Genomic DNA, 18,338 nt, shown 5'->3' with positions numbered 1-18,338 from the left:
ACCCACTGAGCCACCCAGGTGCCTGACAAGTTACTTTTCTTTAAAATATTCAAAATTATCTCTTAGAATTAAAAGGCACATATTAACCAGCAATATAGCCTATGCATTTTATCTAATACTAAAATCTCAATTAAATATTTAAACAAAGCTGAATTTTTAAAAAAAATTTTTTAAAGATTTTTATTTATTTATTTGACAGATAGAGATCACAGGTAGGCAGAGAAGCAGGCAGAGAGAGGAGGAAGCAGGCTCCCTGCTGAGCAGAGAGCCCAATATGGGGCTCCATCCCAGGACCCTGGGATCATGACCCGAGCCGAAGGCAGAGGCTTAACCGATTGAGCCACCCAGGCGCTCCAAAGCTGAATTTTTAATTTAAGTCTTGCCAATTTATTAGATCTGATAAAAATTTTTATAAAAATAAAATCCTATAGTTGTTCCACATCTGTCTCATTGCCAATGTAAAGAATCAGGCTCACACTTTATACATGCTGTATCTTGACCTGCATAGGACCTGCAAATGTGGGAGAATTATGAGTGATTTACACTGGAAAGTGTTCTGTGGCTGCCCCACATACACCTGTAGCATTGCTAATTGGGGAGTACTACTGGAACCACAAAGAGAAGCAAGAAAATGCATGTTTGCTGCCCTCCTTCTATTGCCTTCTTGCTCTGCGAGAGGAAGGACTTAGTGAATTCATCTGGCTTCCCCCGAGTGCTTCCACCCCTCCGTCCTCCAGGGCGCAGGGCCCTGTCTGTGTCAGTAGCGACACGACCCGCATTTGTTTATAGCATTTGAACACAGTCTCCTCTTGATGCAAGGATGCAACTCAAACGTTGTGGAGAAGCATTTCGCTGGGGCCTGGATGGCGTTACCCATGAGCGTGGATGTTCAGGGTTAGAGATCATATTGTGCTCGCGCTGAGGGCCCTCTCCACAAGGACTAGGGCCGTCATGTGTTTAACTGTGCATGTGCGTGCGTGTGTGCATTTGTGTGTGTGTGTGTGTGTGTGTATGTGTGTGTGAGAAATGTGGGTCTCCTGAAGAGTGGGGCTCAGAACAGAGGTGGGTCATGTCCACCTTTAAGGGTGCTACCGCTTCTGGCCGTCCTCTGCGGGTCTGGCAGTTGCCTCTATGTCTCTCTCCTGAAGTCCTATGGAACCCCGACCCTTGGGTGCCTCGTTCTTATTCTGATTTAGTTCTTTGGTTTGAAATGTTCCCTAGTCCATAATTAGTCTGGTGTATCAGCTGAGACATTAGCAGCAGCAAGCAACAGAAGACCAATCCAGGGGCACCTGGGTGGCTCAGTAGGTTAAGCCTCTGCCTTTGGCTCGGGTCATGATCTTAGGGTTCTGGGATGGAGCCCCGTATCGGGCTCTGTGCTCAGCAGGGTGCCTGCTTCTCCCCACCCCCCACTCCCCGGCTGCCTCTCTGCCTACTTGTGATCTCTCTCCGTGTGTCAAATAAATAAATAAAATCTTTAGAAGAAAATAAGACCAATCCAAATGGGCTTAAACAGAAAGGGAATATGGGGGCTCCCACAGTGAAGTCCAAGGGCACAGAGAGAGGGCTCAAACTTCGTTTTTAGGGGTGAGGCTTGGGGAAGAGCCCTGTGATGGACAAAGAACCCACTGGGACATCTAGTGCTGGGAGGATCGGGGACGCGTGCCCTGTTTCCCCAAGGATGGGAAGTCACCAGAATGCACCATGCCCTCCACACCTGGTTATAACCTTTTGCGAAATTCAGTTTTCCGTCTGTTGTACTGGGCACCTGGGGCTGATTTCTCAAGCAGCCCAGGTGGTAGGCACGGTTTTCCTGACACACACTGCTGCCTGAAGCAGATTCTTCTTTTTTTTTTTTTAATATTTTAAAAAAAGATTTTATTTATTTATTTGACAGAGATCACAAGCAGATGGAGAGGCAGGCAGAGAGGGAGATAGAGGGAAGCAGGCTCCCTGCTGAGCAGAGAGCCCGATGTGGGACTCGATCCCAGGACCCCAAGATCATGACCTGAGCTGAAGGCAGCGGCTTAACCCACTGAGCCACCCAGCGCCCCTGAAGCAGATTCTTCACCCGCTGCTGATGCAAAGCTTTCCATCCCTGGCCAGGCCGCCGTGGAGGTGTGACCGCCCCAGCAGAGCACAAGTGACTGGGCCCAGTGAGGGCAGAGGCTTTCGGGGTGCAGATCCCCTTTTCCTCGGGTCTGCCTGAACACTCAGGGATTCCCTCAAGGATGGCTCCCCCAGAATCGTACCCCTGCAGTTGTGCACAGTAGAAATGCCTGCACAATAAAACATCAAAGATACCATTTCTGCCAGGCAGTTGGTGGGGGCGTTCCTCTCTCCCAGAGTCCTACTGACAGGCTCTCCATGGCTGGAGAGCCGGGGGACGGGCTCTCATGACATTTCACTTCACACCGCCATTCCTCCAGTGGAATCCCCCAGAATCCTGGTGAGTAGGACAGGTCACCCTTCCCAAGGCCCCAGAGGGGCCCATCCGCCTTGATTCGCTTTCCTCTCACCCTCCCAGCTGAATGTGGCTTCTGCCCCCTCCTCCCCGATCCCAGTGTTCTCTGACACCCGCTCTCATTGCTTCTTGGGGGCAGCTTCCCGCCCACCCGGAGAGCGAAACTAGGAAGGGCTGGGGGGCGGGGCTTCAGGGCTGGGCGGCAGGGCTTCGAGGCCCCTCACTCAACTCCAAACGGCGAGCTGTTAGCAGTGTGTCTGTGGTTGTGTGGGGGTCACGCCTGGGGCCAAGACCTCCTGACCCCCTGCTCTGGTCTGGTCCTCTTCCATCTTCTCTATCTCCCTCTCCTTTTCTCCTTTCTCCTTCTTACATCTCCTGCCTCTGCCCTTCTCTCTCCCTGAGCACACTCTTTCTCTCTGCAGACCAAATGAGGCCGATTGAACAAACCTTAGTACATCCAGACTATGAATATCGTAAACCAGATGATTTTATTATTTTTTAAAATTATTTATTTATTTATTTATTTAAAGCTTTAAAAAAAAATTTTTTTTTATTTGACAGACAGAGATCACAAGTAGGCAGAGAGGCAGGCAGAGAGAGAGGAAGAAGCAGGCTCCCCGCTGAGCAGAGAGCCCAATGCCGGGCTCCATTCCAGGACCCTGGGAACATGACCTGAGCTGAAGGCAGAGGCTTTAACCCACTGAGCCACCCAGGTGCCCCTATTTTTTATTTTTTAAAGATTTTATTTATTTATTTGACACAGAGAGAGAACACAAGCAGGCAGAGCTGCAGGCAGAGAGAGAAGGAGAAGCAGGTTCCCCAATGAGCCGGGAGCCCGAAGAGGGGCTCGATCCCAGAACCTCAGGATCATGACCCGAGCCGAAGGCAGACGCTTAACTGACTGAGCCAACCAAGCACCCCCAGATGATGTTTTTAAGAACGTTTGTTGGTAGTGACGGGTGGTGGGGGTGCATCTGGGTGTCTGAGTCCGTTAAGCGTCCAACTCTTGGTTTCAGCTCAGGTCATGATCTCTGGGTCTTGAGATCAAGCCCTGCGTTGGGCTGCATGCTGGGCATGGAGTCTGCTTCTCTCCCTCTGCCTTCCCCCGCTTCATGTAGGCACGCACACACACTTTCTCTCTCTCTCAAAAAAATAAATAAATCTTTAAAAAACAAGTTCTTTGGATGAGACTACCTGCGATATACCGTGCACAGAAAATCTCAAGGGTGTTTTACAGTCAGTATGAGCTCAGTTGTCCGATCTCCACACCCGGTCCCCAAAGATGGTACAAATCACTCAACACAGAGTCATCCATATAACACCGTAGTGTCCACTTCCTTTCACCGCTGTCCTTTGGGGTGTAGGCCCTGTCCCTGGGTCAAAGCCCTTTAAAGACCCACGGAATGGCAGGTTGGGCCAGAGCCAAGAATGCGTTTCAAAGGCTGGCCCATGGCTCCTCCCTCTTGCCCCAGTACGGTGTTTGTTACTTCCTCCCGTTGGGAGTATCCGGAGGCCCTGGCCTAGGGGAGAGATGAAGGCAGAATTGTTGGATCAAAGTCCAAACACATAATAAAGGCATCTCCCTGCCCCACCTAAGGACATGATAATGCGGGTTTACTTACACACAAACCCAGAGCAGCAGGGCTGGCCCGTCATAAACCTTCTCTTATTACAAAGCCGGAATCTTTTCCATCTGTGTTTGACTTGCAGCCTATGAAATAATGTCTATAAAAATAAGATTGGAAGCGAAAATATCGAATGCAATAAATTATGGCTACACTGTGTTCCCTCCCGAGGGATGTCCTGGCCAAGAAGCCTTCAATATTTCTATCTAGGGCTGTGCTTTGTATTTTCTCATAAAGTATTCCATTTGTTGATGGGAAGAAAGAGCCTGGACTGCTGAGCTCGATTCAATAGAGCGATGGTGTTTGGCTGTCTTTACCTGCCTGGCATCTTAATTTCTCTTCCAAAGCAACAACAGCTCTGTTCTTTGTGGAGCAGCAGAATGAAAGCCAAAAGGGAGGCTGCCTGGGGTGGATTTGTTGGCCAATTTCCATCACATACCCCCACCGCCATCACGACCACGAATCTAGACGCCGTCCCCATCTTCCTTCATGGATTTAACACATCTACCATGTCCCAGGCGCTGGTGAGGGCCTGGAAGGGTGGGAAACCTGAAGGATTAATAGGACACAGATCTGAAGGTTTAACTTCTTGTGGCAGATGGGCCAGACAGACCAATAACTTAGAAGAAGAAGGAAACTCAGCAACAAGGAACAGAGAAAATTCTCCCAGAGGTCAAAGGAGGGAGACCTAAAGAGGCGTTTCAGTTGAGTCTGGAAGGGTGGGCTGGAGTTGGACTTGCAGGACTGGAAAGAAAGGCTTTCTTGGAAGAGCCACCGAGGTACAAGAAAGCACAAAATTCTAACACAGGGTTGAGGAGGGGAGGGATGAACTTGTCTGGCTGGACCACAAGGTGCATGAGGGTCAGTGAGGGAAGTCAAGTTGAAGGCTGGATGGATCCAGGTCAAGAAATAGGAGGGCTGAGGCGCCTGGGTGGCTCAGTGGGTTAAGCCTCTGCCTTCGGCTCAGGTCATGATCTCAGGATCAAGCCCCACGTCAGGCTTTCTGCTCAGCGGGGCTCAGCGGGGATCCTGCTTCTCCCTCTCTCTCTGCCTGCCTCTCTGCCTACCTGTGATCTCTCTGTCAAATAAATAAATAAATAAAATCTAAAAATAAAGAAATAGGAGGGCTATAGGAGAAGGCTACTCAATCTAAGGATTTGGGCCTTTTATATGGTGGGATGTGAAGGATCAACAGGAAGTTACTGAGATGTGGTAGTGGAGCTGGTTTCGAAGCTAATCATTGTAGTGCCGTCTCCGAGCCAGTGGACATTCTCTCCTTTCTCTCCACACTCGCTTCCCTGAAAAGATCGCAATTCCTCCCCCTTCTTGGCTGATTCGAAAGTTCAGCAAAGATGATGAGTGTTAGCTATTTGCTTTAAATTCAGCCACTTCACACTCTGTCCCTCTGCCTTGAGCATCTGTGGCAGAGAAGAGAGGGGGAGGGATGAGAAGGGAGCACAGAGAGTGTTACTCATACCTCAGGACGAGTGAGTTAGTGCTTTGGATCCTTTCTAGAAAGTGGATTTGGCTTGGGAGAGGCATGATGGATGAGGGTACCAGGTGCTTGTTGGGTTGGCAGGTACCATAAGATGAGTGGAGAGGACAGACGTGAGTCCACTCACATGGCCCGCTCTGCCCTAGATGTGGCTCTGAAGTGTTCGGCTCAGAGGAGAGAACCCCAGGGTGAGAGACAAGGACCAAGAGACCGTGGGAGGAAGCCCAGACTCTGCTTGTGGATGGTTGGACGAGGCAGGGGCCACTCTCTGTGGCCTATGTTCTTGGAGTTGGGGTGACGCTTCCCTCATCCCACTTTTCTGACGATTCTGATGGGCTCCAGGGGAGTCGTACTCAGTGGGCATTTCTGTACTTTCTAAATTCCTCACTTGGCTTTAGTGAATTCCTCACTCGGCCCCCAGGGCAATTATATCCCTTTATTCTCTTCTCTTCTTCTAGTCTGTGTAGAGGGAGGAAAGTGGACTGGTTGTCCCACTGGGGCTGGCCCTCGATTCTCATCCTCTGGCCCATGTTGACGATGGGGGCTTAGATCTCTCTTTCTACCCCACGGCACACGAGCATGAGTCTGAGGAGCTGGGACTGTGGGAGAAGAGGCGCCTGGGACCAGCCTCCGCCTCGCTGCCATATTGTGCTCTGAGGAAGAGGGGGGAGGGCTCTTCCAGGCCGCACTGGCAGCCGGGCCAGCGCTTGTGGTAGGCGGTGTTTATGAGAACGCACAAATGTTTATGCGAGATTGCCAACTGGTTATTTATGAGTCTCTCGGCCTTTCCCCAATAAAAGCTGTTCCCTCAATGTTCTGACAGGCCTTGCATCTGTAACTAATGTGTCACTCGCTCAGCTAATGCAGTTCACTTGTGTTTATTTTTGCAGAAAAGCAATTTATCCAGCCACTCTGGAAAAAAAAAAAAAATACCCGGCTTGTCAGGAGCCTTCTTTGGAGCAGAGTGTTTTTCCTCAAAAGAAACCCCAAATGTCTCTTAGCACAGGGCAGACTTTTGGTGCGTCAGTGTGTCCGTGGGTCTGTCCTGTATGGGAGAGTGTGTGGCGTGGCTGGCGTGGGCCCCAGCTCTGTCCCTAGGATCCAGAGGTGTGTCTTTGTGCCTCCATCTGTCCGGGCCTGGGTGGGCTTGAGATAATTTTTTAAAAAGGTGCTGGGAGTGGGGCTGGATCTCACTATGCATTCCCTCTGGTGGAGATAAATCAAAGCTGGGAGAGTAGGTTGTTGGCCGTTGAAGGGCCTGGAGTTGGCAGTTGGGGGAAGGCTGGGAAGAGGGAGAAGGTTAAAAGGGAGGCTGGCTGGCTTCATGGCGGACAGAGCGTTAGCGCTGGCAGGCCAGGCTGGTGACTGTAAAGCCGCAGAGGAAGGCTATCTTCCCGAGGCCGTTCATTTTCTCATTCCCACTCTGCTTTCCTTCAGGATTGGCAGTAAACCTTCGGAGGAGAAAGCCTGCTCTCCGGGCTTGTGTGGGATGTTGTGAGAAAGGGAGCCTGAGAGGTCATTTCCAGCTGCCCAAGCGGATTTCTGGAAAAAGGACCAGGAAGTGGAGTGTGTGTGTGTGTGTGTGTGTGTGTGTGACACACAGACACCCAGGGGACAGGAGTCTGGCTGAGCTGGTGGGGTCTGCGAGGAGGAAACAGGGACACCCACTTGGGCCAGGGAAGGTCCTGTCTATCTCTGTGGTCCTCATTATCACTCATTATCATCCCATAGATTGTTCTTCTGACTCTGGCCTGTCAATGACCCAGCTTGGGCTGGGCGGGAGAGTCCAGAAGGCTCCTGGCAGACCCTGCCGGAGGCTGGATGAGCTCCTGGCTGCCTGTGGCCCGCCACGGCCGGTCGGCAGGAATGACGGCATACTAGGACGGTGGGGCCTGCGCCCTGCACCAGAGGGGACTTGGCACTTGAGAGCCCAAATAAGATGTCTTCTCACAGCTTAGACGAAATCTTCGCTGCCTCGTCCTGATTTGCAGGAAAATATGAAGTACATGGCTCAAAGTTTTCTCAACCTTGAGTTTTCTGCCAGTAAGTTTTCATTAAACCTTTGGTGCCCGCCGAGTGATAAATCAGTCGACGTTTGTATACCCACCGAAAAATGGAGAGTTGTGCTCTGCCTGAAGCCTGTTTTTTACAGCCCTGGGTTTGTGGCAGTAGTAGTTCTGTCTGGCGTCCACAACCTGGCTGTGAAGTGGGACCCTACTCAAGGTTTCATTGGCTAGGTGACGTCCACGTCACCCCTTTGTGTCTCTGTGACCAGAGTGAATTTGACTAAGGAGTCTGCTTTTCATTTTGGCAGTGGTGTGTGCTTGTAGGAGAAAAGTGAGGGGCGGAAAGATGTCAGGGCTGTACTCTAGTTTCCAGGGAGGGAATTCAAAGGGGACAGACAGAGTTGGTGGTCTGGGTAGTCGTGGAGGCAGTTGGACGGTTGGATTTGCTCTTTTGATCTTTCCATCTCCTTGTCCCTCGAGAAGCCCTCTGCCCCTCCCTTCAGGGCCCCCAGAGGGCATGTGCCCTTGGCCCCTGTCCCTAGAGAGGCCCCCTACCCCTGCCTTTCTTCTGCTTCAGCTTCCTCCCTCCCTCTGGTCACCGTGGGGCTGAAAGCTCCTTGCCGCTGAAGTCCTTCCCACACTGGTGGCCTTTTCTCAGTGGTGAGCTGGAGATCTCTGGGGTGGGTGCAGGCATCAGTCCCACCCACACCTTTCCTGTCCGGTGGCACAGCCAATAGGTGGGGGGAACTCTGAGTCGGGGGGTGGGGACAGAAGGACCGAGGGGATGCTCTTGTACTAGGGAAAAGAACCTTGCTTTAGAATCTGTCAAGGAAAACACAAGCCCCCAATCCCCCTGGTTTGAGGGTCACCTCCCCTTCTAGCACAGCAGTCTGTTGGGCTCCCTGAGGCTCTCCCTCCTGCTCCACTGCAGGCTGTATGACAAAGCTGTCTTTTCTGCCGTGGCCCTCTCTTCTATCCCAGGCGGGCTGGCACCTTCCACCTTGGCTACTGCAGGCCAGGGATGGGCTGTCCTGTGAACAGACACATCATGGAGCCGTGTTAGTCCACGAGTAAGGTTATTCTCAGGTCCTAAAATGAGGATTCACCAACTCCAGCGTGCACAGGGACCCAGGAGGAAATGCAAAGGGAGGAGAGACAGGCCCCAGAACGAAGGTAAAGGCCCTGGGCCTGGCGGTTGGGAAGCAGGGGCAGTGGTAGGCACCGCAGCTACGGTGCTCCATGCACAGTGGCGACCCCATCCTGATGGGTTTATTTGGAGAAAATCTCCAAATCTGTCTTGAGGATTAGTGTAACTGAGGAAGGGGCTCTGGGAGCTGGGGCTGACACTGACCCCTGGTGTCTCCCTGTGTGTCAGAGTCTCCTCTTCCTGTCAGGACACCTGTCCCATTGGATTAGGGATCATCTAACAGCCTCATTTTACTTTAATCACCTCTTTAAGACCTCATCTCTGAATACAGCCATCTTCTGAGGTACCAGAAGTTGGGGCTTCAGTGTATGGATTTGGGGGGCACACAGTTCAGCCCATACTAGGGGGGATGGAGACCACAAGCAGGGCCAAGCACAAGATTGCACGAGGGCACTATAGTTAAGGGAGCGCTCTTCATATCATAGATACTGTTATTATTTGGAAATCTTTTTCATCTTTTTACAGTAATCATGTTAGCTCCGAAGGTGGTCAGTGTGTAATGCTTACTGCAGATTTCCTGCAGGTGGCAGTAGAGTGCTTGTTCTAACACGATCTGTATGTTACAAAAATTTCCTGACTAATAGAAATATTGAAGAAGGAGCACAGTTTTCTACATAGACATGTATGTTTGGACAGGTAGTGGCCAGGTCACATGACTGTCCAGGGTTCCGGGGTGGCTTGGAGGAGCCATGTGACCTCAGTTAGCCATACCGATTGAGTCTGAGCAGGGTCCTAAGAGTATCATGGTTCCATGGATTAAGTTTAAGGAGGGAGGTCATGTGACTCCAACCGCCTTATAGACTGGGCTAGTCACAAGACTACGGCTTCTCTTGATCTCATAATGACCCTGTTCCTTCAAATATCGATAGAATCTACTCTCAGAGCCTATGGAGGAAATATGGGTGGTCTTAAACTATCCCCATTCTCACCACCCAGGAGCAGTCTGGGACCCTTATAGCCAAAGTTGGCATGACTACCCAATCCTCTTCACTGAAGGCTTCTGGGAGCCCCCTCCTTCTGTCTGAGAGCTCTGTCTCATGGCTCTGTGCACAGGGGGTTCCTGAGATTTCCCAAATGCAGGTCTGACTCAATCACATTTAGGCTCAAACACATACTCAGGCCTGATGTGATTCCCCAGACCACCATGCTCAATCCCCATAGCTTTCCTGTGAGCTGGATTCTAGCATCCTCTTTTCATGGACATGCAAACAAAGGCCTAGGGCATTAGGTGGCTTGCTCCAGGTCTCATGGCCAAGTGGCAGAGCAAGATCGAGAGCCAGGTCCTTCTGATCCCAAAGCTGAGAGCAAGGCTGTTTGCTTGGTTCTGCACAGACAGAGCATATGTGACAAGTGTGACCATAATAACTGAGGGTGTCCCTGCTGCCCTGTGCCCTGGCCCCTCACTGGGACTGCTGGCCGCAGGGTGGTAGACAAAAGGGTCCTCCCACCTCTCTTCTGGTTCTCCCCTCTCCTGCTGTCCCGGGAGATAGCACCCCAACATTTTTAGCTCCAAGACTGGCATCTTTGAATCTATCTAACCAGCAGACAAGGTCAGGCTGCCGTCTCCATGTTCCAGAAGCCTGGAGATGTGTGGCAGCTTGACCTCTCCATTCCTTCCCTTCCCCACTCCCAGGTCTGTTTCCCCCACTGCACTCAGCCATAGGTGGGACTGGTGTGATGGGAACTCTTCTCTTTTGTCTTTGCTAACAGACACTCTGCCTCTGGGGCTGAGGCTCTTAGAGCATGAAAATAATCTCGCCATGCTTTGGATCATATTTTTGCCCTTTCTTGATGCTGTTTTGGGAAGAGGAAGGATGGGCTTTGGACAGAGGCCCAGCATTGTGAGGGTGGCCAGGCTGCCCAGCCCACCTGTGGGGCCGTTGCGGAGGCAACATGTGTGTGTGTGTGTATGTCTCTGTATTTGCATCTAGGTGCATGTGTGCACCCTAGGTGTCCTGCAGGCTGGACACTAGGCGTGATGCTGTTGAGAGTAGAGTCTCAGGCTTTGTGTCCATTTTTCTCAGTGATCCTGGATGTGACCTTTCATCCTCCCCTGTGGCTGTTGGGGTCTTTGCCTTGAGACCAGAGAATTTTCCTTTGGAACCAAGTGGGCCTCGCTACCCTGGGGAGGGCAAAAAGTTACTTTCAAAAGCAAATGGGAGGCACCTGGGTGGCTCAGTGGGTTAAGCCGCTGCCTTCGGCTCAGGTCATGATCCCAGCATCCTGGGATCGAGTCCCACATTGGGCTCTCTGCTCAGCGGGGAGCCTGCTTCCTCCTCTCTCTCTGCCTGCCTCTCCGTCTACTTGTGATTTCTGTCTGTCAAATAAATAAATAAAATCTTAAAAAAAAAAAAAAAAAAAGCAAATGGGAACATGGTGTTGCTGGGAGCCCGGAGCTGATGGGACCTTGTTTAATTCTGAAGGAATGTGCGCGGGTTCTGGCCCAGCAGAGCAGGCCCTGGCCTGACTGGGAGCCACAAAGCCCCTGGCCAGTGGGGGCTGCCTCTGGAACAGGGAGTTTGGCTGGTCAGAGGCAAGCTGTTACGGAGATGACAATCATACGATCAGGTATGGCTGGAATGGGCCAGGGCTGAGAGAAGCCCATGGTGCCTTCCTCAGAGCCTCTGGGTAAGTGTACCTAGCTCCGTGCTGGGGAGAAAAAGCAGGGAAGTTTGTACCTGTCCCCTCACAGCCCATTTCTACCCTTGAGGGAGTGTAGCATTTAGTAAAGAAGAGCAAAGCCCCCAACACGGTAAGAGGTGTATCAGGGACAGGGGTGGGGCAGCATATGGTGTAGAGAGGAGGAGAGAGGAACAATTTCTGTGGATTCTGATCATCAGGGAAGACTTCTTGGAGGAGGTGAAGGTTTAGCTGGGCCCTGAAGGATGGTGAGGATTTGGTGGTGGTGGGGGGGGAGGACATTCCAGGAATAGGAGAGGACTTTGCAAAAGATGCAGAGATGGAAAAGGGCAAGAACTTCTTGGAATAACGGTGCCCACATTGGCCTAGAGAGGGTCTGGGAAGAGAGGAGTGGCAGACGAACAGGAAGGTCAGCTCTGGTATATCAAGGGAGCTCTGGGTGCCAGCCAGAGTTCATCCTCAGGCGACAGGGAGCTACTGAAGGTTCTTGAGAGGAGGAGTGACCTAATGAAAGGAGTGAGTTGTGTAGGAAGAGAGAGATGGGCGGGGTGATCAGGTCAGCTGCTGGGTGGGGGATGGAAGCTGCCAAGAGCAGAAAAGGGGAAGGCAGGGGCTATTTGGGATGAGGAAATGTAGGGCTAATGAGGGGTCAATAGCTGAGACCTGGGGAGCAAAGGGGGCAGAACGGAATTCACTCTGCATTTTATGACCCTTGGACATTCTTCAGGTCCTGTTTCTGCGTTGGGATCCCCCTGAGCAGACAACGTCATGTCAGCCTGAGACGGCTCCTTGCTCACAGGCCTGCGGAACCAGATGAGCCTGGGAGACCGAGACAGAGGCCAGGCCCTAACCCAGCCCACGACCCGGCCCGTCCTTTGTCGTCTTGCCCAGAGTGGCCCTGGCCTCAGCAGTGGGCTTCTCGTATCTCATCCACTGACAACAACGAGCAGCATCTGTCACTGGAAGCCCGTGTTAATCCACAGGGGAGGAAGGGAGCCCTAGAGCATGTGCATGCTGCAGGAGTGTGATCTCTGTTTAGGCCTTGGGGGGAGTTGGGGTGCAGGATATGGCCCAGCCTGGGTGTGTGCATACTGTGGTCTGTGTCCATCCAGCGCAGCGTGAGGGCACATGCAGTCTGGTTCTGCTGGCCCCAGGGCCTGGCCTATAGTGTGTGTCTGTTTGTTGAGGGAATAAGAGTGAACGTAGGCCCAACTGAGGCCCCTGGTGCAGATGGCCTTCCAGAAACGGCAGCCATAGACAGCTAAAGGTGTCCTCCCTAGAGGCCTGGGTCTCTTCAGTGTATCGACACCATCTTAGCTGTCACTCCCACCCTGCCCCAAACACCCAGGGCAAGCCTGATGGTGTCTGGCTGTGCCTGTGACTCCACCCTGTCCCTCCCCCATGTCCTTGGCCTCTGCAGGCTGGAACCGCAGCTCCCTTTGCCTATTCTGAGCTCAGTGCTTCCTGCGGTTATGAAGTAAAGCCTTGAGAACATCCCCGGAAAATGGGCTTGTCCTGGAGGTCGGGGCAGCTCCTGGCCTTGGGAAGGTCCTGGGTGATGGGGCAGGAGTCTGGCTAAGCAGACAGGCTTCCCTTCTGGAGGTGAAGGTGATTATAGTCTTGTGGAGTCAGCATTATCTGCTAGTTTGGAGTTTTCCAAGCTGGGGATGGTAAACCTCTCTGGCAGGCATGATGTCAGGGTCCCCAGTGACTGGCTGTGCCTGCAGGAGCCAGAGGCCTGATGAATCATGTGGGCCAGGATCTGGGCTCCTACACTCATGGGCCAGGCTGTGGGGCTCCTTGGCCAGGGCCCGAGTGGGCTTGGGGGTACTGCTTGCCCTATGCCCTCCCCCAGCCTCTATATCCACTCCCTCGCCCCTCTGCCTCTCCCTCCCTGGGCGCCCACACAGGCAGCTCTGCTTGTGCTTTCCCAGGTTCTGGAAGCTTTCTGGGCCCATCAGGGGACCTGAGCTCCTGTCTCCGATGGGTTTGCTGCACCCAAATAACTCGAGCCCCAGCAAAACGTACTGTTTGGCTGGTGGCAGTCTTCCTCAGAATGCCCTGAGCCGTACACCCCTTCATCCTCCTGGCACATTTGAGGAGTACCTTCCTTCCCGTGATTTCATCCTCACACATCCTCACACAGACCTAAAGCAATGCTGGGCCCCTCCACACTGCAGCCTGAGGCAAAAGGGAGCATCAGTAAGACCGGTCCTCTATTTAAAAATCTCGTATTTCCTTCAGCCATTATCAATATTTTGTGTGAGTTTTCATTTTAAAAAATATTGCATTCAAATCTGATTTTCTTGCCTGCTGAAGCCTCAGGTGAGCGCTTGGAGACCGACTCTGCTGCCGGTGTGAAACACCCCCCACATTTGCGCTCCTGCCAGTTTGGGGCCCCCCTTTGCTGCGAATGGCAGTTTCCCGCCCCTTGTCACATTCCATCTTCTGGCACAGCCTTCTGGAGTGCATTAGCCATCACTGGTTTCTCCTTCCCACAGCTGGGGAGCTGAAGCATAAAGGTGAGACTTGTGTGAGGTGTTCCTTGTGTAGTCCCAGGAGGTGGCTGGACTGTCCCTAACCTGGGCCTCCTGAGCCGCTCCCCCGCGCCCCCCCGCCCCCGGTGCTGGAGCCTGGGGCTGGAAGTCCCTTTGCTGGGATCCCAACCCTCAATGGGCTGTTTGCCTGCATGGTGGGACCCCTCTCCAGGCCCCTGGCTGCACACAGTCTTTCTTGTGGGGGTGGTCTTGCCCACCTCCCCAGGGACTCTGCAGGGTGAGTATAACATGTTCCCGCCTGGGGCCGAAGGAGGGGGCAGATTTCAACGGTGTGCCTCCTGGAAACCACATCAAATGGGGTAGCTAGGAATTAATAAATAAATTTGGGAGACAAGTCAATTACCCTCCCCTTGTGCCCCGTCCCTGGGGGCAAACAGCAGCCTGTGGTTCTCGGCCCGAACACGCCTTCCTGGGGGTAGGCCCAGTGAGCCAGGCAGCTGGCTTCTGTCAGATTAGCTGGGCGAGATGTGACAGGCCTCTGTCCTCTGGGGAAATGGCTCCCTTCCTGGGAGGTGGTGAGGACATTCCCAGGTTGCTATGTTCCTGCCCTCTCCCTGCACCCCTCCCTCTCTCCCTCCCCTCCTGGGTGGGTGTCCATATCGCAGCCCCTCCCACAGTCTCTTGCCCAGTTAGTCACAGGCCCCAAGTCCCACAGTGATAGCTGTCAGGTGTGGTTGCCATGGCTTCAGGAGATGCCTGCAAAATTCACGGACCAGCCGGAGCGCTGTCTGGTTAGTCTCTTCCAGACACATGGGCACTATTATTCATTGCCTCAGAAAACATTTATTCAGTCCGCAAATATTTTTAAATGCCATGCTTTGGGGTGGTTTTTGCTACGTTGTGGAGATAGAGAAAAGAGACACACACTTGCCCTCTAGGAGCTTAGAGTTGTGCGAGGAGGTCAGATCCTGCATGGACAATCCACCATGCAGGGTACCAGGGGGGTACCTAGCCCAGCCTAGGGGGTGTCCCGGGGAGGGTTCCTGAGTAGATGGCACCTGGGCTACCTCCTAGGGGATGAGTTGTCATCCAGGAAAGAGGATGTAGAGTGCTGTTCCAGAAGGAGGGAACAGCATTTACTAAGTCTCAGAGGCAGGGGAGGGCTGTGAGCTGCACGGTAGCATGTAGAGGGGCCAGGGAGAAGGGCCCAGTAGAGAGGCTGACTCAGGTGCGGCCTTGAGCTACACCTATTTGTGAACAAGGTTGCATGGGGCAGGGAGGGATGGCCTGTCAACTTTCTTCTTTCAGTCTTTTAAAAAGTGATTGGGTTATGAATTCTTTTCAGCTTTCTTTGTGCCTTGGGCAGGTGGGGTACTGGGTATTTTTCCTATTTAAGAACAACACACGACTCCATAGAACCCAGCAGACTGCAAAGAGAAAGGAATGATCCCCAAAATATGAGAGCAGTACCTTGAAAAAATGAGTCTCCCTTCAGACATACACTGCCCCGGAATGTTCTATGGTTGACTTATGGAGGCGTGCTCTATAGATGAAGGATTCTCAAGTCAAGATTTAGTAGGCACGATGATCGCTCGGAAAAATTATTAAAAATGTGGGTGTTTGGGATCTGACTCAGTGGGGGTTCAGCGGTGTGCGTTTTTAGTAAACTTCGTGGTAAATCAGATGCAGTCAGAAGAACATGCTTTGAAAAACCCATTCCTAGAATCTGGAAGATTTTGTCCTGGGGAATTTGCTTGCAATTCAGAAGGATGCCACCAGATGGCAGTGGTGTTCTGCAATGGCTCTATGCTAAGACCGCCCCTCCCTTTTTTTTCCATTGAGGCTATTGCCGGAGACACAGTTCTTTACCACAAAAATGTATCAATAACAGATAATTATTTTAGGTAATTTCTAGGACTATTGGTCAAGAAATCTGAAATTTCACAGCTTAGTTTTAGATTTAAATGGACGCTTCAAACATTAGAGCTGCACTTTTGCAATTACAGTGGCCACTGGCCTCTTGTGGCTTTGAGCACCTGAAATGTGCTTAGTCTGAACGAGGATGTGCTGAAAATGTAAGAAACACACTGAATTCCAAAGACCAAAAAAAAAAAAAAAAACCAAAGAATGTATACATATATAACTAATAATTTCTATCATGTTTACATGTTGAAGGTACACTATTTTGAGTTAAATAAAATTTTATTATTAAAATTAATTTCATTGTTTCTCTTTACTTTTTCAAAGGGAATACTAGAAGATGTAAAATTATATAGGTGGCACACGTTCTATTTCCGTTGGGCAGCACTGCCTTAGAAAAGGCCCAGACTTGAAGTCCAAAGACCTCCATTTAAGTTCCAGGCACTCATTGCGTGCCTTTGGGCAAGTCGTGTACCTTCACTTAGTCCCCATTTCATCATCTGTAAAAAAAGGCGTAATTACAGCAGGCCTACTTACTTAAAAGAGTTATTTAAAAGACCGAGTGAGATAATGGGACCGAAGGAGCTTGTGTAAACTCTAGAGCATCACAAAGGAATCAAATTACTATTGTGTGGTTACTGATAAACAGGAGAACCCGGGTCAGACCCTTCACCAAGGTTACTGGATTGGGCACTTCCGGATTCTTGAGAGTTTACGACCCACCCACCAAGTTAAGGAGTTACCGTATGCCCTTTTGAAATGCAAAATGACAATATAGGGTTAGAATATGATTCAAGTTAAGTAATGGGAAGCAACACAAGGCGTACAAATCTTCCTGGACTTAGGTCCTGATAAACCCATCATAAGTTTAAAATAGTAAATCAAAATACGTTGAATATGCTTCACCTCCTCAAGATGATAGCTTATGCCAGCCGACCTTACATGTGCTCAGAACACTTACGTTGGCCTATGGTTAGGTAAAATCCTCTAACACAAAGCTTGTTTTACAACAGTGTTGCCCATCTCATGTAACGGATCAGATACTCTCCTGAAAGTGAGACTCAAGCTTATTGCAGGGGTGTGGAGTGGATGTAAGGCAGTGGGCTGCTGACCTGGGTGATCGCGAAGCTGCCTGGGAGCTGGGGCTGCCACTGCCCAGCGCCTCGAGAGAGGGTCGGACCGCATATCGCTAGCCTGGGAAAAGGTCCAAATTCCAAATTCCAAGTTTGGTTTCTACTGAATGGGCATTGCTTTTGCACCATCATCAAGTCAAAAACCAAAACCAAAACAAAACAAAAACATGAGCTGAACCACCATAAGTTAGGGACCATCTGTCTATAGTTAATAGTGAGTCATTTCTTTTTCTACTTGAAAATGCGCATTTATTGAACTGGGACTGTAGGATTGGAAGGTTGGGTTGGAGGGGAGAGTAGCGTTTTGTCTTTGTCTGCGAAGGGGTTTATCATCTGAGGGAACAGACACAGATGGTAAGAAAGAGAGTGGAGACAACCGTGGAAGCCACCAGCCTGGGGGCCAGTAAAGGGAACACTGGTGTTAGGAATAAGAGACAGGACACCCAACTAACTCTCCCTTTTCTTCTCTTCCTTACTAACTAGAATCTTGACTTTTGCGGGGTTGGCAATTGGCCTAGCTTAAATACTACATTTTGGGGCCTCTTTCGAAACTAGGCGTCGCCACACAGTTTAGTTCTGGACAATGACCTATAAGCAGAAGTTGGATTGGGCTTCCATGAAATCTCTATAAAAGGGAGAGACATTCATCCAGGGTGCACACAAGAGCCTTTGGCCCTCCTTGCCCGGTCTGTGGGTGTGATGGTGGCGACTCCGGCAACCATTTTGTGATCGTGAATTTAAAAGTCTCACCCTCCAGTAGCAGAGGAGAAAGCTAGAATGAGCCAGGGACCTGGCTGACATCGTACGGATGCTAGACTGCTCTGAATTTCCAACCTTTGCTGTTCTTATTATGTGAGAGAGATGCTTCTCTCTCATTGTTTAGGCCACTGTTGTTGGGGTTTTCTGTTCTACGTGGCCAACCTGACTGCTGAATGAGCATCTCAGTGTTTATGTCAGTGCTCCCTGGCTCCATTCGCCTATGATTTTGTTGCAGTCTGGGGCCAGAAGGGCACATGGCACAGATAGGGCCACTTTTAAGCCCTGTTGCAGCAATCTGGGTGGTAGTGAAGTGTCCTTTCCCTCTTCAGGAGGACTAAGAACCCCAGAGAAGGAGAAAAAAAGAAATACCACAAAGAGTCACATTTAATGGGTGCCTGGGTGGCTCAGTGGGTTAAGCCTCTGCTTTCAGCTGGGGTCATGATCTTGGGGTCCTGGGATCGAGTCCTGTGTTGGGCTCTCTGCTATGCGGGGAGCCCGCTTCCCCCTCTCTCTCTGCCTGCATCTTTGCCTGCTTGTGACTTCTCTCTCTGTTAAATAAATAAATAAATAAAGTCTTTTTTTTTTTTAAAG

General features: G+C 51.1%; 1 long non-coding RNA gene across 1 annotated transcript in view; it reads left to right on the top strand.

Moving 5' to 3' along the window:
* The window catches only part of LOC106005827, a 132,207-nt gene that overhangs the window by 24,226 nt on the left and 89,643 nt on the right, over nt 1-18,338 (top strand). The window lies entirely within an intron of this gene.

The sequence above is a fragment of the Mustela putorius genome, unplaced genomic scaffold (assembly GCF_011764305.1).
Source record: "Mustela putorius furo isolate JIRA1106 unplaced genomic scaffold, ASM1176430v1.1 tig00000224_pilon_pilon_pilon, whole genome shotgun sequence".
NCBI classification, from domain to species: Eukaryota; Metazoa; Chordata; class Mammalia; order Carnivora; family Mustelidae; genus Mustela; species Mustela putorius.
The sequence above is the reverse complement of the archived record's forward strand: the minus strand, read 5'-3'. Positions and strand labels throughout refer to the sequence as shown.